General features: G+C 46.7%; 1 pseudogene; it reads right to left on the reverse strand.

Moving 5' to 3' along the window:
* Positions 1-7,500, reverse strand: part of LOC119582417 — a 17,156-nt pseudogene that overhangs the window by 1,683 nt on the left and 7,973 nt on the right.

The following is a 7,500-nucleotide window of genomic DNA, read 5'->3' on the forward strand; positions in this document are numbered from 1 at the left end:
ACAACACACACACACACACACACCACACACACACACCCACACACCACACACATACACACACACACACACACACACATATATATAATATATATAGATATATATTTATATATATATGTATGTATATATATATGCTTACATACATACATACATACATATATATGTAGTTTATATGTATGTATTTATGTATACATACACATTGCATCGGGATACAATGCAGGATGATAATCATAGCCGTATGTATCTATATATTTACAGGTATATAATGATGTGACCGATAGTTGAAGAATATGTGGTCTTACCTTTCTAACGCCATGGATCAGGAGACAAGCCACGAGGAGATGCACGAAGATTTCCAAAACCATACCTGCCGCAGCCCCGCCTTTGGAGAAAAAAATGAGGGTGCTGTTTATATCCTGTCCTTCTCTGTGTATGTATACCTTGCAAAGAAAGAGATGAAAGTATGTAATTTAGAAAGAGACAGGGAAGGAAAAAAGACAGTGTGAAAGAGAGGAGAGTGGTGACAATTCTTCTGAGCTTAATACGGCTAAATTTTGCACACTTTTATCTATTACAAGAAATATACATTAAAATACATCACTTGTCATTTTTTGGTAGCACATCTGGAGCACCAGTACAGCAGCAATAATCACCTGCAAAACAAAAGAAAAGATATCTGCACATAACCAACATGATATTGCTAAAAGGTCTTAGATTCCCTAAGTGAGCGAAGTGGTTTTTGCTTTACAAAAGTTACGGAAAAGGAAAAATGAGACAATTCAGTTTCAGCCTCGCGTGTAGGTCTATCAACTAACGTATGTATAATCAAAGTCAATGGTTCTCAGGAGGATTTATCTGCCTCAAAGCGAGGTGGTTCAAACAAACACAAGTAATAAGTCACTTACCTAAGGGAAGACCTGAAAGATCGGCATACATTCACAGATCTTACATGTATTACTACTAAAAGAGTGATGTTATGCTGCACTGTGATCTTTGTTAAAAAGTGGTATCTGCCAACTCATTTTCAGTTCTCATTTTCCCTTTGCTAATAATGCCAGTACACAAATATCAACATTCCTTAGCAATTAACCTTTTACATTTGGATTAACAATCTGTATTACAAATTCTTTGATTACGTGTTGTGTACTACATGACAGTTAGTATTTTACTAAAGTGAGTAAAATCTACTTAAAAAAGAAACATATTTGATAAGGTTTTTCAAATGCTTCCTCTACATTATTAGTGAGGCATTTTTCCGGTTTCATCTATACATCCGGATGATTGTAGAATAGCCATTGTATGGGTCCTTCAGTTTGGTTGGGTGAAGGCGAAATGTCTTATTTTCTTCAGGAACATGTATATGATATAACATTTTAATTCAATGAGATTCTTTCAACGTATAAATTAACAATAGATAATAGGTAATTAGGTGTTATTCAGATTTATAATTTCAAATCTACCCCACCTGGGATATTTTATTGCACTTTTGTAATATTTGCATACTTTAAATTTACAAGTGAAATCCATACAAATAACCTTTTAAAATGTATAGGATTTATCTCCAAAGTTACACTTCGAACAATATGTCTATTCATAAAGAAATCTTGTTTATCCATTCATTTTTATTTGTTCCAATCTCTTACCAACTTAGTCTTGTTCACTCGAAATCTCAGCGCTCGTTAAAAATAAGAAACTAATTAGTTAACTTCATAATCGATTGCAAAAGGGTGTCCGCTGTAATTCTGAGCTTACACTTCTGATCCAGAGAACATACTTTGATGCATGATCCTAAAACTAAATAGAGGCCGTTGAATAGGGCAGTTATATTCGGTATGTAGTGACATGCTTATGACGTTTTCGTAGCAGTCTAACTCTTTCATGACATAGTCGGGAATCAATGTCGGAAATGTTGCAGATTACTGAATTTTGAGCGTATTCTCAATTTATACGTCTAAAGAAGAATATAGAATAATACACATTTCAGTTTTCTTACATTATTTTGATTCTTTAAGTTTTGTTCGATCTTGACCTAGTATATATGTATATATATATATATATTTTATAGATATAATATATATATATATATATATATATATACATATATATATACATATATATATAAATATATATATATATATATATATATATATATGCATATATATATATATATATATATATATATATATATATATATATATATCATAGACACACACACACAACACACACAACACACACACACACACACACACACATACATACATACATACATACATACATGCATACATACATACATACACACACACACACACACACCACACACACACACACACACACACACACACACACACACACAACCACACACACCCACACACACCCCACACACCACACACACACTGACGACAAATAATCGAAACCGGTCAAATATATCCCTTGTATTGTGAGGATATTCATTCCATTCATACATTTCTACATTTGTCAACATTGAATACGGTTCATATATAATATATATATATATATTATATATATATATATATATATATATATATACATATATATATATATATATTATATATATATTATATATATATAATATATATTTATATACGTAGGCCGCAGTGGCCGAGTGGTTAGAGCATCGGACTCAAGACTGTCACGACGGCAATCTGAGTTCGTGGGTTCGAGTCACTGGCCGGCGCGTTGTTCCCTTGGGCAAGGAACTTCACCTCGATTGACTACCTAGCCACTGGGTGGGCAAGCCAGCCCAAGTCAGTGCTGGTCCCAAGCCCGGATAAATAGAGAGAATGATTACCTAAAAAAAAAAAAGTACCACCGGATCCCGGGGGGAAAAAAAGGGGAACCCCCTCCCCCTTTAAAAAAAAAATTTAAAAAAAAAAAAATTAATATCAAAATTATTATATTTATGGGGGCCCTAAATATAATAATTTAAAAAAAAACAACAAAAAAAAATTTTTTTAATTTTTTATAAAAATATTTTAAAATTATTTTTTTTAATATAAAAATTTATAAATAAAATTTGGGGTTTTTTGAAGGGTTGGGGTACGTAAAACCCAAAACACCCCCACCCCCCAAAACACACACACCCAAAACACCACACACCACAAAAATAATATTAAATATAATAAAAAATATATAAATATAATAATAATATTTTTTTTATGTTGCTTTAATTTTCCCCTACGCCGGGGGGGGCCCCTTTTGTCCCCTGTCCCGGAAACAATATTAACATAAAAAAAGGATGCCCCGGGGAAAAACCGGGAACCCCCAAACGGGGTTTTGGGGAGGGGGGAAACCCGGAGGAAAAAGCCAAGAAAAGGGGCGTGGGGTTGGCCCCCCCCTGTAAAAGGGCCCCCTGTTTTTTGGTCCCTTGTGCCCTTTGAATTTTTTTTGGTTTTTCCCCTTTTTATAAGCTGATACCTTTTGCAGGGGTGCCCCATGCCCGGTTTTTTTTTCCCCCCCTGAAAATTGGGTCCCAAATAGAACGGGAAAAGGGGGAAAAATTACCGGGGTAAAAAAATTTAAAGGGAAAAGGGAATGCCCCTTTTTGTGTTTTTTTTCTTTCCCCCGGGGCCCCTACCCCACAGGCTTTTTTTTTTTCCCCCCCCGTGGGGGTTTTCCGGGGAAAAGGGGCCTTTTTTTGGTTTTCCCCGGGTTTCCCCCTCTTGGACCCTTTTTCCGGTTTTTCACGAACCTTTGGGTTAGACCCCCGCCCCCTTTGCCTACCCCCTCCCCCTTTTTTTGGGGGGCCCAGAAAAAGACGAGGCGGCCCGGGCGTAACAAATTTGGGGTTTTCCAAGGAGTGGGATTTTTTTGATTTTTGTTTTAATTGGTTTTTACATGCCCCCCAAAGGGGGGCCCACCCTTTAAAGGGAGAGGGGGGGCCCCTTATAAACCTTGGGCAGGCACGAGGGGGGGGTTTAAGCCGACCCCAGAGGGGACCTGATCGGGGGGCCCATGGGGGCCCCGGTTTTAGGAAAGGAAAAAAGGGGCCAAAAAGGGGGGAAAGGAGAAATGGAAAACAAAGGGCAAAAAAAGGGCAGGCACAGAGGGGCACGCCGACCCGGGCCCCGGGCCCCCCCATCTGGCCCGAGATGCGGGCCCAAAAAAAGGAAAGGGGAAAAACATTTTTCTCCCAAACTTTTGGGGGGGTCCCCTTACAGCCCCAACCCTTCCCCTTGGGTTGAAAGGGGAAACCCCCCCCAGCGGGTTAAAAACCGGGAAAAGGAAATCCCAAACAGAAAGGAAGAGCGGAAAGGGGTGGGGGAAAAGGGTCCCAAAAAACCCCCCTTTGGAAAGGGGGGGTTTTCCAAGGGCCCGGGAGGGGGGGAAAGTAAAAGGGGGGAAACGGTTTGGGGGCCCACGGGGGCAGAAAATTTTTGGGGCCAAGAAAAGAAAAGGGAAAACCCCAGGTTTGGAAAAAGATGTCAGGGGTTCCCCCCCATATTTACTGGGGCCCCCTCCCCGGGGGCCCTGGGGGGGCGGGCCCCCCCCGGGGCCTCGCAACCCGCCCTTTGCCCCGGAAACCCTTTTTGGGCCCCCGCCTGCAAAAACCCCGGGGGGCCCCACCCGGAAAAACCGCCCCCCCTTGGGTATAGGGGGCGGAAAAAACTGGGGGCCCCCGGCCCAAAACCCCCGCCTCGGTTCCCCCTCCCTCCCCCCCCCCTTTCCCCCCCCCTGGGGGGGGGTTTTATTTCCCACGGCACGCGTTTTTTCCAAACCCCGGCCCCGGCCCTGTGTATCCTTTCCCCTTTTTTGGGGCCGTAACCCCACGGAGAAACCGGGAAGGGGGCCCCCTTGGGAGGAAAAATTTTTTCCCCCCCCCCAATTTAAATTTTTTGGGAAATCTCCCCCCAGGGTTTGGGCCCGGGGAAGAAAAAGGGCCCCTTTCCCCACCCGGGGAAAACGGGGCGCTAAGGGGCCCCCCCGGGGGGGGAAGTTTTTTGGGGCCCATCCCCCCGGCCCCCCAACATCCCCTTTTTAAAACCAGCGGGGGCCCGGGGGGCCTTTAAAAAAAGGGTTTTTTCCCGGGCACCACCACCACCCGGGGAGGTTACCCGGGCGCCCCTGAAAAAAAACCCGGACCCCCCCCGGTAGCGTGGCGAGCCCAACTCCCCCCCGCGGGGCCACGGGGACGGGGGGAGGCGCTGGTAAAAATTTTGGAAACCCCCCCTGCGGCGGAAGAAGATAAAAATTTCCGTGGTCCGGGGGCCCCCCCCGTTTTCCCTTTGGGTTTGGAACCTTTGCGGGAAAACCCGAGCCCCAAATTTTCCCCCGTAAAAGGAAAGAACACCCTAAAAGGAAAACCCTGAAAGGTGGCCCCCCTTGGCAAAAGGGCCCCCGGGGAATTTTCGGGGCCCCTTCCCCCGGAAAGGAAAAACCAGGGGGGGCCCTAGGGCCAGCGGGCCCTTCAGCCCCCGGGGGCCCCCTTGGGGGGCCCCAAAAAAGGGTAAATTTGGAGAAGGTTTTAAAGCTTTAGGAAAGGGGCCCCCGGAGCCCTTTTTTCCCAAGGGGCTTTTTTTTTTTTGGGGTTTCCCGGGTGAGGGGGGGCCCCACAGTTTTTGCCCCCGGGGGGCCCCCCCCCGGAGGGGGGGGGAAAAACCCCGTCCCCCCCCTCACCCCCAGCCCCGGAAATTTTGTTTGGCCCAGTAGTTGGGAACCCCTTTCCCCCCCCGGAAACAGGGGGCCCCACTGGGGTTAGAAGCCCCCCTAGTGGGGGGGCCCTGTTTTTTTTGGGCCCATTTGGGGGAAAATTTTCCCAGACCCCCACCCCCCCAGGGGAACTTGGGTTTGGGTTTTCCAAGGGGGCCCCTTGGTTGGGGCAGCTAAAAGGGGCCCCTTTGGGGGCGGGGGGGGAATTGGGCGTGGGAAAAGCAGGGGTCCCAGCGGGGCCCCTTTTTTGCTGGTGTATTTGGCCCCAAATCGGGAAAACGACCCAATTTTTCCCTTGGGGCCGGGGCCCTTGACACCAAAACCCCAAAAGTGGGGAGGGTTTCGCCCTTTGGGGAAGGGGGAAATTGGGGGGGTTTGAAAGGGGGAAAAATGGGGGGCCCTTGTTTCCCCCAAAAAGGTTTGGCTGGGTAAAAAAAGGGTATTTTTACGGGGCCCTAAAAAGCGTTGCCCCTTGCCCCCCGGAACAAAAGCCCCCTAGAACCCCGGGGGGGTCGAGGGGTAAAAGGGGTGAGCGGGGAAAAGTAAAGGGCCCTTTGGGGGGAAAGCCCACCCAAAAACCCCCTAAACCCTTGGCTGATGGCGAAAAGGGGTTTTTTGGGGGGAAACCCCCCCCCCCCTTTTTTTGGACCGGGGAAAGGGGGTTTATTTTTACAGTTTTTTGGTAGCAACCTTCTCCGAAAAGGGCCCAAAAAAGGGTCCCACCCCCTTGGTCCCAAACCCCGGGGCCCCCCCTTGGGAGGAAGGGAGAAAACCCAGAAAGGCCCGTTCGGGGACCCGGGGAAGGGGTTTTTTGGTTTGGGAAAGGGTTTTTCTTTTTGCCTGCCCCTTCCCCCCGGGGCCCTTGGGGGCCCAAAACCGGGGGGCGCCGCAACCCCGCCCCGGGGGCCACAACAGAAAAAAGATCCCCCCCAAAACCGGGCTAAAGTTTTCAGTTTGTTTTTTTGGGAAAGGGGGTGACTTGGCCCTGGGCCCCCGAAAACAGGTTTGGTTTTGGGAAAGCCCCCCGGCCTTAAAAACCCCGAAAAGTTTCCCCCACCCAAAAGAGCCCCCCCCTAAAACTTTAATTGCCCCAAAAAACCCCCCAGGCGGGGAAGAGATCCCCATTTGGCACTGTCAAGGGAAGTTTGGCGGGGGGGAAAGGGGGTTTAAAATTTAAAGGGTTTAAAAACAATCCATGGTAAAATCAGGGGTACCCCCCGGTGAAAAAAAAAGGGAACGACCCCAATTTTGGGACAGTGAGGGCGTTTCCCAACAGACCCCAAATGGGGGGACCCTGGGCCCCGGCCCCCCTTGGGGTCCCCCACGGGGCCCCAATCTACCCCCGCCAACCCCCTTACCCCCAGAGCGACCCCAAAGGTGACAAAAGAAACCACGTTTTGGGATGAAAAAATTTTTTGTTTTTTTTTTTCCCTTAAAAGAACTAAATTTAAAACAAAAAGGGTTTACTTTTTTTTTTTAAAAGGGAAATTTTGTTTTTTAAATTTTTTTCCCTTTTAGTTTTTTTTTTCATGTTTGATTTTTCCAAAAGGGGAAAGAGGGGGTTGCCCCCCCCCCTGTTTTAATGGGGGGGGAAAGGGGGCCTTACGCCAGGGGCCCCCTTTTGTTAAATTGGGGGGAAAAAAACAGTTTTTAACCCTTTAAAAAAAGGAAATCCCCCGGGCCCCAAAACAAAACCCCCAAAGGGCCCGGTGAGGGAAGGAGCGGGGGAAAAAAAGGGGCCCAAGGGAGAGAGGTGTTTGGGGGGGTTTTGCCCCCCCCTGTGAAAACCCCTCGGTGGGGGGGCCCTTTGGGTTGCCCTAAAATCTTTTTGGTTTT

The sequence above is a fragment of the Penaeus monodon genome, chromosome 16 (assembly GCF_015228065.2).
Source record: "Penaeus monodon isolate SGIC_2016 chromosome 16, NSTDA_Pmon_1, whole genome shotgun sequence".
In the NCBI taxonomy this organism is placed as follows: domain Eukaryota; kingdom Metazoa; phylum Arthropoda; class Malacostraca; order Decapoda; family Penaeidae; genus Penaeus; species Penaeus monodon.